Source organism: Poecile atricapillus, chromosome 19 (genome assembly GCF_030490865.1).
Source record: "Poecile atricapillus isolate bPoeAtr1 chromosome 19, bPoeAtr1.hap1, whole genome shotgun sequence".
NCBI lineage: Eukaryota > Metazoa > Chordata > Aves > Passeriformes > Paridae > Poecile > Poecile atricapillus.
The window spans coordinates 1,964,192-1,982,234 of record NC_081267.1 but is presented as its reverse complement, the minus strand read 5'-3'; the positions used below and the strand labels follow the sequence as shown (position 1 = coordinate 1,982,234).

Genomic DNA, 18,043 nt, shown 5'->3' with positions numbered 1-18,043 from the left:
TGGACTCTTCGTGCCCTGGCCCAGATGTCCCTTGTCTGTGTCACACCCTGTGCGGGTTTGGAATGGCTACCAGCCGGGATGTGTCCCAAGGAGGCCGTGCCAGCTTCTGTGCAAGGCCCCGTTCCCTTCCTGCTGCGGCTGCGTTGGCAGCCCTGGGGGCTCCTTCTGCTGCCCTGAGCCTGCAGAGCAGGGCAGCGTTTGCTGATGGTTTGAGCTGTTCCTAAAGATCCTGTCAGGCTGTCTTAGACACTTTGGGCAAGGGATTCCTTCCAACCTGGGCCACTCAGGGGGGGATGGGGGTGGAACCAGGGCGGGTGGCAGTGTGTGCAAGGGCCCTTTGTGACATATGGTCACCATGGGATGGAAATGGACAGGGTGTCAGAGGGCCCTTTGTGACATGTGGTGACATAGGAGCTGGCGGTGACAGGGCCACGCCACAGTGCTCGGTGCACGCGACGGGACAGGACGCGCCAGAGCGGTGCTGTGAGGAGCCCCCGCACAGCGCGCTCGTTTGTGTCTGACCCGGAGCTTTTCTGAGCCGTCATTCCTGCAGGTGACCTCGAGGCCAGACCACAGGACTTGCTGACCTGTGGCCTTGCTGAGGTTTCTCTTCTGCAGGTGCCCTCGAGGGCAGACCGTGGGACTTGGTGTCCCGGAGCTTTTCCGAGGCATCGCCCATCCCTGCAGTCACTGCCCTTGAGACCAGAGCACCATCCTTGACGAGGAGCCTCCTGTCCTTGTGGCAGGAGCCCTCAAGACCTGAGTGCAGGACTTGCTGTCCTGCAGTCTTGCCAGGACTTCAGTCTTGCAGGTGCCTTCCAGGCACGACTGCAGGACTTGCTGCCTCGGAGCTTTTCCGAGCCATCCCTCCTGCAAGTACCATAAATCCAGTCCCTGCCATGGAGCAGCGACCCCCAAGAGTGCCCAAGTTGGCCTGGGTGGAGGAGGAGGAAGAAGGCCCTGGAGCTACCCCAGCACAGGACACTGAAGAGGTGCAGGAGTTCCAGCCACTGCAGGAGGGTGAGTGGCAGAACTGAGCATCAGGGCTCAGCCCGTGGCCAGCTTGGCCACATCCCATCCCATCATGTCTTGTCCCTTTCCGTCTCCTCCCACCCCTTCCCATCCCCTGGGGATGTGCCCACAGAAAGGATGGAAGAAAGCCTGGGGCTCCCCCCCAGCAATGGCCACACTCCATCCCCTGGGGCATCCCAGGGCTGTCCCTGCCTGGGGAGTGCAGGGCTGGGCTGTGTTCTCCGGCCTCTCCCGCAGCCCCTCAGCTCTGGCTGCTCTTTGACAGATGCAGCCATGGACCAGACACAAGAGCAGGACCTTGCCGGTGGCCACTTCCGCAGAACAGCACAGGTACCTGCAGCCATCCCCACCTGGGCTGGGCCTGCTGGCACTGCTCAGCCCAGCACCGCACTTGGAGCTCTCCATGCAATATCCCTCTCTTCCTACCCTTCCTTCTCCTGCCTGACTTTCAAATTCATCAAGTGCATTTGGCAGGAAGAGACCAGTGCCATGGGCACGGGGTCCATGGAAAATGGTGACGTCTACACCACCGACACCAGTGCTGCCATGCTGGAATTGATTTGGAGGAAAGTGTTTCCATTCCAGAGCAAGTAAGCAGCCTGTGGCCAGGGTTTGATCCTCCAGGGATGGCTTGGCCTCCCAAGCCACACCTGCTGATCACTCTAAGCCTTTGAGGCCATTGCAGCGTGGCGAGAAGGGAAGCACTTCTCTGGGGAAGCTGGGGACATTCCTGACTCCCTGTGGCAGCTTTCCAAGTCTCCCTGTGTCTTCTCCAGGTGCCTGCCATGGTGAGGTACATCCACCAGTGGCTCATGGCCAATGAGTCTGCGGAGCACAAGCTGGACAAGGCCCTGTTGGATCTCACTGAGGCGCAGCCTGCTGATGTGGTCATTGCTCTCCTGCGTGTGGCCCCAGCGTGTGACAGGTACGGGGCCCACGTGCCCAGAGGGCTCAGGGCTCCTCAGCCCATCAGCCTGCACAGCCTGGCCCAGGTGTCTGACCAACAGAGACTTCCAGGGTCCTGTGTACCTGGGACCTTTCCCAGCCCTGTTACATCGGCCCCTGAGCCTGCTGCCATGCCATGCCCCCTCAGGGCCCTGTCCCCACAGGGCTGGGCTGCCTGGGTGCTGCTGCTGGTGAGGGGCAGCGGGCAGAGGCAGAGCTGGCAGCCAGTTCCCCCCCCCCACTGCTGCCCAGGCCATGGGGATGTGTCTGAGACCCCCGTGAGACAGAGCTGTCACCCCACAGAGCTGCCATGACCATGTGGAAGACGATCATGTGCTCGAGCAGGACTGTGGAGCCAGTGGTGCAGATACTCCTGGATGTGCTGGGGAACTGGCCAGAGCACAGCACGTGCACCTCCGATGGGGACAACACGGGTGTCTTTGCCCTGGCTGTGAGTTTCTGCAACTGGCCTTTGCTCACCCCATGGCCAGCCGTGTCTTCAGCAGCTCTGTTTCCTCCTTCCCCCACTGCATCTCCCTGCCTCAGGCACTGGGCTCAAACCTGGCCTAGGGGCAGCTTCAGGGGCACCAGGCCCGATGCTCCCCCTGTGTCTCCCCCAGCCTCTCCCTGCCACGCTCAGGCCCTGCCACAGAGACACCTCGGCACTGAGCTCTGTCTCAGGGTGCTTTGTCCTCTGCAGGCAACTATGGTGATGTGGAAGTTCCTTCAGGTGCCCTGTGTCCCACGTGTAGTGAATGGGTATTTCCCCCACCTCTTGGTGCATCTGCTCTTCCAAGTGTTCTTCAGCACTTTGGATATGCCAGAGGAAGTTGATACCTTCTGGAAGAGATGCCAAGAGCAGCACAGCCTTGCCACCAGCCCCAACAGGTGCTCCATCCCAGTCCTCCTGTCCCTGCCATGTCCCCATGGCAGGAGCCCGTGCTCCCAGCGTGACGTGGGCCTTGCTGTGCACACAGGTTTGCAGTGCAGACCCTGAAGTCCCTGCTCTGCCTTCTCCGGTGTGACCATGTGGTTCTGGAAGTGGAACGCAAGTGTGGCTGGGACACGCTGCTCTGTGCTGACACCCACCACTATGCCGTGGGTCTGCTGGCCAGGTGAGACCCCCTTCTCCCCACTGCCTCTGGCATTTGTGCCCTGTGTGTCCGGGTGACCCACACCATCCCAGTGGTTGTGGGCCCAAGGGCCTCGTCACCAAGGAACAACCAAGGAGACTTCAAAAGGCTGGGAGAGGAGGGTGCCCAGGAGCAGCCACCTCCCCAAGGGCCCATGTCCCCTTGCAGGCTGGTGGGGAAAGATCAGCCCTCTGTGAGTCATTCCTGGGAGAGCTTTACTGCTGCTGGCTCAGAGTTTTGCTTCCTTTTTCCTCCATTCAGAGAAATGTGCTCTTTATCCGTACACTTGTGCTCTGGGGTAGCATTCTACCTGCTCAGCCTGCTCAGCAAAGAGATGCCATTCTGGGATTTTGCTGCCCTGGCATTCCTTGTAGAGGTGAGCCTGAAGACCAGCTGCTTTCCAGCTCTCTGCCCTCTCACAGCTGCAGCTGCCTGGGATTTGGCTGCCCGTGCTCTGTGCTGCTGCCAGGGCCCAGCTCTGTGTGGTTCCGGCCTCCTGCCAGCCAGCTCCCCTGTCACTGCCCTGTGCCTTTCAGGTCCTGGAGTGCCTGGACTTGACTGAATGCACTGACAGCATCCTGGACATCCTGTCAAGCCATCTGCAGAGCGAGTGCAGGGAGAGGCAACGCTTGGCACTCAGAGGCCTCCTAGTGCTTGGCAAGAATCCCCTGATGGTGAGAAGGGGGCAGTGGCTGAAGCCATGCGGGCAGCGTAGGGATGGGGAACGCAGTCCTTGGGCTTAGCTGAGCTTCAGACACTGAGGCAGCTGCTCCCAGCTCTCCTGCCTCCCGGCTCAGCTGCCCGAGTGCTTTAGGACCAGCCTTTGGCCTCTGGGCCCTGCAGCAGCAGGGTGGGGTTTCACAGACTTCTCTTCCCCACAGGCCAAGAAAATGTGGAGCCTGACTGAAAACCTGCTGGAGCTCCTGCAGGAAAATGATCGTGACGTGGTCAGGATGACCATGGTTCTACTCAAATATTTGTTCCTGTATAATAGTGCCCCGATAGCCATCCCCATCGCTCGGCAGCTGGCTGAGGTGCTCCTGCCACTGTTTGACAATGTAAGGTTCTGTGCCCTCAGCCACAGCCACTGGGTGCTGCCCAGACACTTTGTGCCCTGTGCATTTGCAGGCCAGACCAAAGGGGGCCCGAAGCACCCAGTGCTGAAGTCTTTTTTCCTTCCTTTCATACAGGATGATAGCCAGGTGCAGCTGTGCTCCATGTCTGTATTTAAAAAGATGATAGATTTATTAAAGGAAGAGGGAAGAAAGGCCCTGAAGTCACACGTGCACCAGAGCCTGCTCCCACTCTTCTTCCACTGCCATGACCAGAACCAGCATGTGGCAGAGGTGAGGACACCTGGGCTGCCAGTGGCACCCTGGGAGAGGGCTCGGCTGCCTCCTGCCCTGGCACCTCCAGGCCTTGGCACACGAATGCGGGTCCTGTGCCTGGGCTTGTGGGGCCATCTCCAGTCTCTGCTGCTCTCCAGGTGTCCCAGGAAACGCTGCATTCTTCAGCCAGATTCCTGAAGAGGAGAGATATTGAACAGATGCTGCAGCTGGATAAGAAACTCTGGAAGTTCAGCGAAGGCCTGGTAAGGACGGCCTGGACGGCCCAGCCTCAGCCTGGAGAAGCTCCCTGTCCCCGGTGCCCAGTGTGTGGGGCTGGCAGCTGCGCCCCTGCCCACTGCTGCACCCGGGAGCAGCACGGCTTCTTCTCCAGGCTCCTGTGGCCCCGAGCCGTGTGCCCATGGAGCCCCGGCCCACTGGGGCTGCGGGCCGGGGCGGCACCGCGGCTCCCCGGGCAGCAGCCGGCCCTCTGCCCCCTCCAGAGCCCGGCGCCAGCGGCTGCTGGCCGGGCCTCAGGGCTGGGCGGGCACGGGAGGCCGGGGCTGGCCGCAGGCAGTGCCCGGCCGAGGGGCAGAGCCCGCACCAACCCTTCCCTCCTGCCGCTCTCTGCAGCTGGCACAGGACAGGAAGCGAGCGGCCGAGCAGCTGCGCCGGGCCCTGCCGTACCTGCAGAGCCCACAGGAGCCCCTGCGAGAGGCGGCCATCAGGTTCATCGGTGAGCCACGAACCCGGGCTCCCTCCCCGCCCCGCCGCAGCTCGGCCCCGGCCCCGGCTGCTGCCCCGGCAGCGGCACCCGGGCCCGGCGCCCTGGAGCCCCGGCTGCCCTCGGGGCTGCTGCCGGCCTCTGGCAGCCGTGCCCTTGGGCTGAGTCAGGATGCGGCAAGGGCCCGGGCTGAGCCCTGCCGGGGCGGGAGGCCGTGTGGCCACAGGGCTGGCAGCGCCGCTGGCAGGGAGCTGTGCCGCCGGGGCCCTGACAGGCTCTGTGTTCCCAGGGATGGCCGGGGAGCACCTGAGGGGGCAGAAGAAAGAGATGCTGCTCATTTGTGAGGGTGAGTGAGGGCAGCGGGCTGTCAGCGGGGCTGGCGGGGGGAGCTGCAAGCCCTGGCCTGGCTGTGGAGGGCTCTGCTCCCTGTGTGGATGAGGGGCAGTGTGGGCAGAGCACACCGAGATTTCAGGGGCACGTGGGGCATTCGTGGCCGCAGCTTCGGGCTGATCCCCTCGGTCCCTGCTCCCTGCTGGCCATGGCAAGAGCCGGCTGGGATGGCCCTGGCAGGGGGCTCTCCGTGGGCCCCCGCAGGTCTGGGATCTGACCGTGGCTCTGTCCGTCTCTCTTCCAGCCCTTGAAGACACAGCATGTGACAGCAGCCTGGAGGTTGGAAGCCTGGCACTTCAGACTTTGTGCCTTCTCAGGGCAGGAGACCACGCTCCGATCTCCACCTTACAGAGGCTGCGAGATCAGCTCCGCAGGGCATGGAGGTCACGGCCTCGTCTGTCGGGCCTCAGCTGGCTGCGCTGCTGGAGCTCTGCAGAGAGCTGATCTGGGAGGCTGTGTCTGCTGGGGCCACATGAGCAGCCAGCAGGGACTTTGTTTCCTTCAAAGATTGTTCTTTTCTTTTTTGTTTTTCTTTAGTATGTAAATAATATAGGATATGTTATAATAGTCAGACTCCCAGGAGCTTTCTTTTGCTGCCCAGGGTGTGTGGGACACAGGGGAAGAGGGGGAAAAGGGGGCTTGTGCTCTGCAAGCTGCCCAGGCATGCAGTGGTGCAGGGAAAATGGCCAGAAGCCCCTTGGCCTTTGGTGGTTCTGCTGAAGCCACAAGCCCTGTCCCAGCCAGGAAGTGCCCTCTGTGTCCTGCTGCCTGTGTTTCTGCCTGGATTGCTGAGGGCTCTGTCATGATCTCTAACACCGGCAGGAATCATGAGAGATTAATTTCATCTCACAGTGCAAAAGGACACAAAGGAATTTCAGTTTAAATCACAGCAATAGTGCACTTTTATTTTAGTGCCAACAACAGGAGTTCTAGCTGCTATGGTTTTTTGAAGGAAAATTGCTGTAGCTTTATGTGATTCTGGAAGGCTTCGAATTAAAGGGGTCATCATTTCACAGGTAATTGCATTGGTGATTCATAGCCAGTAGTTAATTTTCTGTCATGTATCATTTGCAAGCAGGCAGCTTTGTGCATGTCTGCCAGTAGCTGGTCAGGAGTACCAACTATAGCTCCAGGGTCTCCCCTTTGCAATGGATTAAGCCCTGCTGCCCAATGAGCTGCGTGCTGAGTTAGGGACCACGGGTTACATCTGTCTCCTGCTGTTGAGAAGACCCCATGTCCCCAGTACCCACTGGCTTCTTGTTCTGTCAGTCAAATCTGATCTCCTCCGGTGAGAGATGCAGTATGTGTTCTGTCTCTGACTCGTGAGGGAGACGCCCGTGCTCCTTTTTCAGCTCAGCCAATTCAGCAGCAGTGTACAGGATTTCTTTAGTGGTTGTATGCAAATCAAGATCTTCATAATTGATATGATTATATTCTGTTTGAATTAAAGGTTTCAAGCTAGGACAGCAGTGCTCCCCACAATTTTTCATCAGTTAGTTTTTTTGAGGGTAAATTTGATTAATGAGAGGGGTTTCCCTCTCCACTGTTTCTTTGGTGAATAAGCATTCTTTGAATTTTTAACCCATTCCTCTCTTTGGGCCACTGGCAACAGATGGATCTCATTCCTTTCTTCGTCTAATTGTTTTTGCAAAATTTCAACTAGGTTTTGAAAGGAGTCCATTCTAGTTCTTTCCTCACCTTTTTGCTTAAAGCAAGTTTCTCTAGCTGCTGTAAGACAAGCTCCCAAAACTGAGCAGAGTATATATTTTTGCCGAATAAAAGCCTTTGGAACCCATACTGGAGGTCTCCTCCTCATCCTTGTCTCCATCATGTGCCTACCAATATCCTTGTGCTGTGGAGCATTTGCTCTGAGCCACACCTTGGGTCACCCCGCTCCCGAGTGTCACAATCCCCTAACACAAGTGGGAGTTGTGAGAGGTTCATTTGATCTCAGAGTGCAAAAAGGACACCAGGGGATTTCAGTTTAAATCACAACAGCACTAATGCACCTTTATTTTAGTGCCAGCAACAAGGGTTATGTGATAGAGGAGAGAGAGAGAGAGAGAGAGAGAGAGAGATGGAGAGAGGGATAAAGAGCCAATGTAAAGAGAGAAAAGAGGGGGTTATAGCTACCAACAGACGAGACGGGGTCACCGGTGTCTTCTTCCATGTGGAGATCTCTCTTGAAGAAAGTAACTTGGAAAAGTCATTTTTACAGTCTGTTTCAAAGCGAGGGGCAGCTGGCCAAGAGGTGGGGAAATTCCTCGGCTGTTGTGATGAGCCCCCTTGCTCTGGGAAGCAGGTGTAAGGTACAGAACAGGCCACTCCTTACAAGTCCCTGCTCAGCAGCAGGAATGAAGGCAGTGTACCTTGACAGCACAACAAGCACACCTGCAAACCATCACCTGGCAAGCTTCCACCTCAACCAGGCCAGAACCCCTGCACAAATTCCCTCAGGGTCTTCAGGGTCTCGGTCTCTGTTCTTGCAATGTTTGTGAGGCAGATGAGGGTAACTTCAGACTGTCCCTTACACCCTGGTAACCCCAAATGACAGCAATGAACCCAAATTACCACAAATAACCCCAAATTACTCTAAAGGACTCCTCTGACCCCTCACCTGACCCCAAATGACCCAAATGACCCCACACCTGACCCCACAGGACACAGACATTTACCCCCTGCTGAGCTCAGTCCTATACAACCCCAAATCCTTCAAAAATTCCCCAAAATTCGACCCTGGGAACTTCCTGGACGAGCAGGGTCAGTTCCAGTGCAACGAGGCCTTTGTGCCCTTCTCGACCAGTGGGCACACCCCAAAAATCCCATAAATCCTTGGGGTGGGGTCCTAAATCCTTCTGGAATCCCAAAAATCCCCAAATTCCTTTGTGGAGGGGCCCTACATCCTTTTGGGATCCCCTAAATCCCATAAATCCTCGGGGTGGGTACTCCAGACCCATTTGGGACCCCCACCCCTGAAACCCCCGGACCATTTTGGGACCCCAATCCCAAAGCTCCCAGACCCTTTAGGGACCCCCCAGACTCTGAAGCTCCCAGACCCTTTAGAATCCCCTAGGCCCTTTTGGGACCCCCAGTCCCTCTAGAGACCCCCATCCCTTTGAGACCCCCGACCCTTTGGGGTGGGGCGGTGCTGACGCCCCCTCCCCACAGGGCAGTGGCTGTGCCTGGGGGAGGCGCTGGCGCGGGCAGAGCTGTTCCTGTTCCTGACCTCGCTGCTGCAGCGCCTGCGGCCGCGACCCCCAGCACCCCCCGAGGAGCTGCCCACGGCCCCCCTGGAGAGCGGCTTCGCCAACATCGTGCCCCGCTTCCAGCCCCTCCTGCTGCCCCAATGAGACCCCCCCAAATTCCAGACTGCTCCCCAAATTCAGGAACTGCCCCAGGATCGGGACCCTTCCCCATGGCTGGAAAATCTCCCCCCAGATCCTCCCCAGATTCCACTCCCAACATCCCCCCCGCTTCCAGCTCAGGATGGGGCTCTGATGAGACCCCTCCCCAAATCCCACCCCCAAGATGCCTCCCCATTGCTGGAAAATCCCCCCAAGTTCACCTCAAACCCCGCCCTAAAATCGTGAATCCCCCCTGAGACCCCCCCCCCCCAAATTCAGGCCTCCCCAAAATGCCCCTTCTCAATGGGATTAGGACCTCTCCCCATCAATGGAAATTCCCCCAAAACTCAAAAAATTCTCCCCAAATCCCCTTCCCAAAATCAGAACCCCCCCCAAGACCCCTGAATTTCCCCCCAAAACCACCAAATGCCTCCCCAAAAATACCAAAATTCTTCACAAATCACCCCAAAAACCCCAAAACCCCTATACTCCCCCCAAAGTCCCAAATCCACCCAAGACTCAAAATCCCACCCCAAAACTCCAAATTTCCTCCCAACCCCAAATTTCCCCTCAAAACCCCAGAATTTATCAAAACCTCCAAAATTTCCCCACCCCCCCCAAATTTCCCCCAAAACCACCAAATTTCCCCCCCAAACCCCATTTTCTTTCCCAAAACCCCAAATCCTCCCCCTAAGAAACCCAAAGTTCTCCCTAAAACCCCAAGTTTCCTCCACCTACACCCAAATGTTACAAAAAAAATCCTAAAATTTCTGCCCTAAAACCTTGAAATTTCCCCAGGACCCTCAAAGTTTCTCCCCAACACCCCAAATTTCCCCCAAACCTCCAAATTCCCCCCAAATTCCCAAATTCCACCCCAAAACCTGGGAGACTCCCCTGCAAAAAAACAGCAACTCCTCTCCAACCCAACCCCCCCAAAATCGCAACTCCCTCCCCAAAAAGCACCAGAAAGGTTGAGAATGTAAATTTTTTATTTCATATTTTTCACACCTTGGGATGGGGGGAAAACACCAGAATTCCTGTGATTTTTCCTGTTTTTTGGGGGGATGGGCGTCTCCCCAAATTTTCTAGCCCCCCCCAGGCGACCCCTCCCCAAAATTCCTGCCCCTCAGCCCCCCAAATTAAGTACAAATAAATTAAAAGAGGAAAAAAGAAAAAAAGGGGGGGGGGAAAGGTAAAAATAAAGAAAAACAGAAAAAAAAAATCCCCTCAACCCAATTTGGGGGGAGGGGGACAAAGGATATATCGAGGGAGGGGTTGAATTCCCAGAAAAAAATTGAGGGACCCCCCCCAAAAAAATTGGGGGAACCCCCCCCCCAAAAAGTTCATTTTGAAAAATGCCAAAACCAAAAAAAACTGGCAAAAAAATGAAAAAAAACCTGAAAAATTTGGGGGGAAAACCCAAAAAATACATTAAAAATTGGGGAACTCCCCCTTGAATCCAAGGGATTTTGTTTGGGTTTTTTTTTCCCAAAAGCGGTGGGCTTTTGGAGGTGGCAGGGGAGGAGAGACCCCCTCCAAATTCCTGGGGGTGTCCCCAAGATCCAGTGGAGGCACCTGGTCTTGGAGTGGGACAAAAAGAATAATTTAGGAAAAATTAAGGGAATTTTGGGGAATTTGGGCAAATTTATGGGAATTGTTTGATATTTGGGGGGTCTGAGGGGGTGGGGGGCTTGATTTTGCGGGTTCTTGCATTTCGGGGCTGCAGGATCATGTCCAGGGAGGCCACAGTTACCAGGAACAGGCATGGGACACCAACGAGATGGGATTCTGCTCAGGAAAACATTTATTCAGCTCAGGAACAAACTCATATCCAGAGACAGCCCCGAACAGAGGCAGGGAGATGGGGTTTGAGAACCAGGGTGGAGTTCAAGGTCAGGGACCACTGGGAACACAGCAAGGGAGAAACCCCAGGGGTCCAAACCCAATCAGAAATCCCTGGGCTGCCACCCCATGAGGGGTCCAGGGTGGAGTTTCTTCCTGGGCTCGCAGGGCCCAACCTCTGAGGCAGAGGGATGGAATTCCCTCTTGCCCACACCTCTCACTTTAACAATATTAATTTGAAACTAAATCCTTGCCTCCCTGGGCAGGGGCACCTCACACAAAAACTCACTCGGTAATGGGCACCCCCTCCCTTCATCTTCCCCAAACTTTGGCTGTCTCATTGCAGACCCCACCCCACCTCCCCAATCCCAACCCCAACCCATCCCATCCCATCCCTACTGGATATCAAGACCCCCTTCCCAATCCCTATTTCCCCCATTTCACACCTCCCAAACTCCATCCCAACCATCCTGCCCCACCCAATGCCCATCTCACCCCTCCTGATTTGCATCCCACTTCACCCAGTCCCCTTCCAACCCCATTCCACCTGATGCCTTTAGAAGGCTGACCTAGAACAGAGGCTGGACAGAGTCAAGAATAAAGTTTATTAGAAGAATTTAAATACACCATGGGCAGTACAAGAGCCAGGCCAGGGCTACAGCCAAGATAGACCAGAAATGGTCACAAAAATGGACAAGTGATCACAAGGTCTCACATTTTTATAAGCTGAGGTCCATCTGCATATTTGGGTTCATTGTCCAGTTACAGCTTCAGATGATGAAGTCCCATCCTTCTTGTTTTCTCTCTTCAATCCACCCTTGTTTATGCTTTTGGGCCTGAAACTTCTAATAACTGTCCTTGGTATCAAGCTAGAAAAGGAATTGTTTTGTCTACTTACTATGTGAAGAGGGCTCACTAACACTTAATAGGAAGCTCAAAACTACAAATCTAGGCAGTGGAGAATATGAAAAATATGAAAGCTAAAACATGAGGCATCACATCCTGAGGGGCTGTGGAATTTAATAATTTTGGAGAGGGACTGAGTAGGTTTCAGTGGCATAGAGTGGTTTTGAGGTGACAGATCAAACTCTCTCGTCTCTTTGAGTGCCAAGAAATGGAGACAACTCCACCAAATAACCCCACAACCTCCAATTCCCAAGTATCTCCCAGATTGCCTTGAAGCACTAGTAAAATGTGAGGTTTTAGATGCCTTTGATGAATTTGTTGATTTTTACCACTATTTGTTGGTTTTAAAGGGATGAAGATGAATCAAAAGATAATTGAAACCAAAATAACATGACCTCCAGCCCAGTGTGTTCCCAACACAGATCACTGGGAACATGGGTCATCAGGGCTCTGCCCAACGTGGGTCCTCCCATGGGGGATGGAGCTGGAGCAGCACATGAAGCTCTTCCTGCACTTGGGGCACTTGCAGGGCTTCCCTTACCGGTGCCTCCGTTGGTGTCGGGTCAAGGTAGAGCTCTGGGTGAAGCTCTTCCCACACTGGGGACACTCGTAGGGCCTCTCCCCAGTGTGGATGCGCTGGTGGGTGATGAGGTTGGAGTTTTGCTTGAAGCCCTCCCCACAGTCGGGGCAGCGGAAGGGCCTCTCATCCGTGTGAATCCGCTGGTGCCTGAGGAGAGTGGAGCTCCTGTGAAACCTCTTCCCACACTCAGGACACTCGTAGGGCCTCTCCCCAGTGTGGATGCGCTGGTGGGTGATGAGTTTGGAGTTGAAGCTGAAGCCCTTCCTGTTATAAATTCACTCGAGAGAGTGTTTAAAGTTAATAAAGGGAAATTTTATTAATTATAGCAAGCAAGCAATAAGCAAAATACAGCGCTGGACAGCCGGAAAGCGATCCCGCTTTTCCGCGGCCGTGCCTCCGTTTTTCGTGTGTCTCCTTTTAATCAGTCCGGCTCTCCGGGCTTCCCCGATGACGTGTCCTTCCTCGGGTCTTTCTACGCATGCTCCTTCATCGGTCTATGGGTCTGCTCGTTCGGTCTTTTCCTTATCTTCCTGTAACCTTTCTTCACTATTCCCTGTAAAGGCTTAGCTCAGTAATTTTTTGAATTCAAGGAATCTTAGCAAGGACATAATAAACGTCAGTAGCTATACAAGCATCAGATACTATACATACGTAAGTAACTATCGTAAGTAGGTACAGGGTAAGTAACAATCTTGATTTTACAGAACATAATATTACAGAATATCATATCTACATGTTTAGTCGAACAAAAGGGTCTCTGTTTATCACACTTCCCACGTTCCCCACACTCGTAGGGCCATTCCCCAGTGTGGATCATCTGGTGGCGGATCAGGAATGAGCTCTGGCTGAAGCTCTTCCCACACTCCAAGCACTTGTAGGGCTTCTCCCCATCCTGAAGCTGCTCATGGACCACCAGCTCAGAGCCCCGGCTGGATCTCCGGCCGCCTTCACGGCACAGGGTGGGTCTTTCCTCCTCAGAGCACCCTGGGATGGGTTTGGAGCCCCTCCTCCTGCGGGATCTCTGGGGATTTTCCTCCCCATTACATTCCTCAGCCATGGAGCTGCTCAAAATGGCCTCTTCCATGAGGTTCTGCTGTGGGGATCTTTCCTCCCTGGTCTCCATCCGCAGCTCCTTGTCTGGGGGAGGAAGGACAAGGAGAGGATGGGATTTGCCTCCGTGCCAGAGGGAAGGGGAAGGAGATCCCCCCAGTGCGTCCCCGGCAGGACGGCGTCGGCAGCGGGGTTGTCCTGCAGCCGGGGGCCAGGCTGGGCTGGGAGATGGAGCAGGAGCAGGGGAAAAGGGGCACTGACTTCCTCCTCACCTGCCTGGGGCATCTTCCTCTTCCTTGCAGCCTCCTTCTCCATCCAGCCAAGATTTGGGAATGGGAAATCCTGGTTTGGGGAGAACAGGGGATGAGCACATTGAGTTTGAAGGTCCCTCTACCCAAGTCCATCTCCAGAAGTCACCGGGCATCTGGAGTCCATAAAAACCTCCCAAACACCAAGATTCTGCCCTGAAAATGTCTCCCAGGAGTTCCCCATCTCTGGTCTCTCCACTTTGGTGTTCAGGGGTTCCTCTCTGTCCCAGCTGCTGGGGGTCACTCTTGCACTGGGGGTCCTCTGTCTACTCGGTCCCTGCCCTCCCCAGGCTGCTGGGAGTGCCAAGAATCCAAAAAGTTCCCCCGGTTACCAGCTCCCCACTTAGGGATGCCAGGACCCCCAATTTACCCCCAAGGGGCATTTTCTGGTCAGGTTTGGATTTCTTCATTCTCCAAACGTCCCCTCAAGCAGCCCAAAATAGGGAGCACCTAAAATATCTTGGCTGAGGTCCCCCTCCCCGGTCACCTGTGGGATGGGGTGTGATGATCCCATAGGTAGGCGGCTGTGAATTGAGGGAGTGCTGGACCTCGTGGTTCCTTCTCCTTTCCCTGATCCTCCTTTGTCCCTCCTCTTCCTCTTGCTCCCCCTCTTCCTCCCTCCTCCACTTCTTCCCTAACCCCATCTCCCGCTCAATCCCTCGTGCTATTTGAGCCATTCGGAACACAGTTCCGCACCCAAACCTCCTGCCGTGCCCCGTGCCCTAAAGAGCTCGGTTGGAGCTCCCCAGGTTCCCTCCAAGTGCTCCCGAGCCGTATACATTCGCCCCGAGCACCTGCAGCCACAGCTCGGACACAAAAGTGTTCTCCAAGCGCTTCCCCACACCGCCAAACGCGCCTTCCGAGCCACTTCCGGGACTACAGCTCCCATCATGCTCCGTGGCGCCCATAGAGCGCTATTCCAGCCGGGACTGCATCTCCCGTCATGCCCCGCGCCTCACCGGAGCCTATTGGAGCTGCGCCTACAACTCCCGTGATGCTCAGCGGCCCCATTAAACCATATTATACCGGCGCCTACAACTCCCATCATCCCCCGCGGCCCATAGATTCCCTGTTACGGCCCCCCAAGTGCCCGCCCGGACCCCGAAGGGCCCCCAGATTCCCCTCCCTGACCTCCAAGTGCCCCCCTGGACCCCCAAGTGCTCCCCTGGATCCCGAATTGTCCCACAGAATCCCTAAGTGCCCCTCCAAGTGCTCACCCAGCTCCCCCAAGTGTCCTCCAGACCCCTAGGTGCCCTCTAAATCCCTTCCCAGACCTGAAACTGCTCCAAATGTTCCCCAGAAAAGTTTCCATGGACCCCAAAGTGGCCACTTTTACCCTGTCTGAGAATAATTTCAAAATTATGAATAACGGGCTAAAAATAGGAGTAATTAGCATAAAGAGGGAGAAATAGTGGTCAGTTAATTAATGAAGGCAATTGTGGTACTTAGAGACAGAGAACAATAATGTTTTGTTCCTGAAAATGTATCAATTCTTTTATATAAATGCAAAAACAAGGTTATAAGAATACAGAATAATATTATAAAAAGTAAAATTTTATTTTTATAAATTAATTAGATTTTAATGATAAATTGATAAATGTTCTCATTGTTTTGGGATGTCAGTCCCAGGTGGGCGATGTCAGACATGCTGAGGCTCGGGGTGAGGAGCAGGTTGTCCAAACAGGGGCAGCCCACAAGGGGCTCATTCTTCTCTGTGACCAGACCTCCTCAGGAGACATTTAGCATCAGGATTGTAAAGAGTAAATCGTGACCTCCTGATCAGTACACAAAGATGTTTTACAGTTTGAACAGTAGAATGTTGTCACTGTAAGGGGCCTTCTTTGTTAATGTACCTCATGTTGTGTCATGTTTGGTAAATACCAATGTTGTTGTACCAGCCTTGTTAATGCCACCTGGCCTTGTCTATTGCCTCTGCTGCTCCCGGCACCCCCCAATGGCACCGATGACAGCACCCAGTGTGTAGATGAGCCCAACTCCCATGGGGGGTAGCACCCAGGAGAAGTGGATTAACATCCAAAGACCTCTAGAATCAGCGAGCCATGGCACAAACCGGACTCCAAACTACACTGAGGAGCAAGGGAGAACATTGAGCAACTGACTGATGTTCTGGACTTTATCACCATAACTACACAACATTTGCTCTCCATGACTACCCAAGATTTACAGTAAACCAGAGTCCTTCTAGAGACTCTACTGAAGACAGAATCTCCAGCTCTGCCCTGTGGCAAAGCTGAACATCTCCTCCTCTGGGTCATCCATCGGGAGCAGCATTGAGCTCCCCCACCCAGAGCTGCCCTCAATAAAGGCATTAAAAAGGAGCTGCTCTCCTTGCCTGTTCTTTTCAGAAGGACTGAGCCCGTGGCAGAGTGACCCACGCTGCAGCACTGTGAGGGGGCTGTTCCCCATGGGATGGACCCAGCTTGGAGAAGTTCCTGGAGAAGTCTCCGGTGGCAGAGAGCCCAGGGTGCAGCAGGGGAACGACTCCTGTCCCTGAGCAGGGGGAAAAGCCCCGGGGGATGGAGTGACCATGGCCCCATTCCCTGTGTCCCTGCACTGCCGGGGGAGGAGGCACAGCTGGGAGGAGGGAGGGGTGGGGGGAAGCTGGTTTTAAGGGTCTTCATTTACTTCTCATGATCCTGCTCTGAGTTTTTGGAGTTTTCTGCCAGAAATCTCTCTCCTCCCCCACTCATCCACAGGGGTTTGGGGCAGTTTTCCCTTTTAGGGGGAAATCCGAGTGATGCCCTGATGCTCCTAATTAGAGGTGGGAGAAGTGAGGCTCCAGGGCTTCCCCCTGAGCTGGAGCCACCGAACACCCAGGGCTGGGAAAGGCGAGCCGGGAGCTGCGGAGAACTTTGTTTGTGTTGGGAGCTCAATGGCGGCTCGGGCCGGGCCCGTTCCAGGGCTGTTCCTCATCTCCACCCTTCCCCTCACACAGCCCGGGGGGCCCTGAGGGCGCGGGGCGGGACTGTGCCGTGTGCAGAGCCCGCCGCTGGCTGCGATTGGCTGCTGCTGCCGTCACTCGTGGTTCTGGCGCGCGCTGATTGGGCAGAGAGGGGACAAGCCCGGCCCCGCTGGCGCCCCCAGGGCGGCCGTGGGGCAGGAGAGCCGCCATTGCCGGAGCGTCTGTGCGGGCCCGGCAGTGGCGGCAGCAGCGGCCGGAGCCCGGTGAGGCGGCGGCGGAGCTCGGAGGCGGCCCCGGCCATCGCAGGTGGGAGCCGCGCTCGGTTCTGCGGGGGCTCGGGGCTCGCTGTGGGCCCGGGAGGGGGCGGCAGGGGGCTGTGGCGGGTGGGTTGTGCCGTGGCCGGCCCGTGTTGGCCCTGGCGTGAGGGCGCTGCGGGAGCGGCTGCCCGCGGTCTCCTTCCCGCTGCGGCCTCGGCAGGAGCCGGTGCCGGAGCAGCGCTGGCTCGTCCCGGTTTGTGTCGGTAGCCCGGAGGTGGCTGCGCTGTGCCCGGGGCTGGGCGGGAAAATTCCCGGCACCAGAGGTTTGTGTGGCCAAAGGAGCCAGAGGAGTGGTGTGAAAGTGACTTTATTGCTGCCCAAAGGGAGAGGCCATGGGGCATTTGCCATGCGCTCTCTCCAGTTGCTGGAGGACGCGGCCTCGTTTTTGTCCTGATTTTCCCGGCCGCGTGTCCCTGTCCCTTTCCCCACTGGCGGAGGTGCTTGGAAGGTTCAGACTTCTCTATCTGCCTCCTGCATGTCCCGGTTAATATGTACCCCCCACTTTTGTAGAACATGCGATATTGATGGCTCTGTTAAGTCTTTGTTCTTCTGGAAGTTCAGGAATTTAGCGGGACTTTGTCAGAGCAGCGGTCCTTGTCAATTAGTAACATTTTCTGAAAATGATGCTTTCTCCCATTGCTTCCTTATGTGCAAGTCCCTGGCCATATCTGCAAGCAGATTCACTCATTGCCTGTGTTTTTTCTTCCTGGGTGTTCTTTGGTTTTGGGATTGCTCTCAGTGCCCTCATTCGCTGTCCTTTTGTAGCTGTTTGTGGCTCAGGAGGCCTGGCTGCCCCCTGGATCCCCTTGCTCAGCTGCTGAATGAGCTGCACTCAGCAAGGTGTCCTGCATGGTGAAAAGATGAGAGTTGCTGTAGAACATAAGAGGAGAAACAGCATTCCTTTAACCCATGGTCTGCCAGGGAAACACGGAGATGTGTTCTGTTCCCATCTGTTCCATGTTTGGACCAGGACACGAGCTGCTTTCTTATATCCTTTGTTATCCGTTTCACCATTTTTGCTCTGTGATCTATTTGCCAACAGCAGTTTGAGTCATTTAATTTTCCACAAACTCTGCCTCCTTTACCTGCTAAAAGATAATCTGATCCCATCCCATGGTGAAATGCTGTGTCCCTCATCTGGGAAGAAAGTCAGGAACTGGAGCTCTCTGGTTTTATTTTGAGGACATCCTGTAATCTAATTATGCCATGGAAATGATAAATTAG

At 55.4% G+C, this 18,043-nt stretch overlaps 1 pseudogene; it reads left to right on the top strand.

Moving 5' to 3' along the window:
* The window catches only part of LOC131586321 (zinc finger protein 208-like), a 539,124-nt pseudogene that overhangs the window by 468,247 nt on the left and 52,834 nt on the right, over positions 1–18,043 (top strand).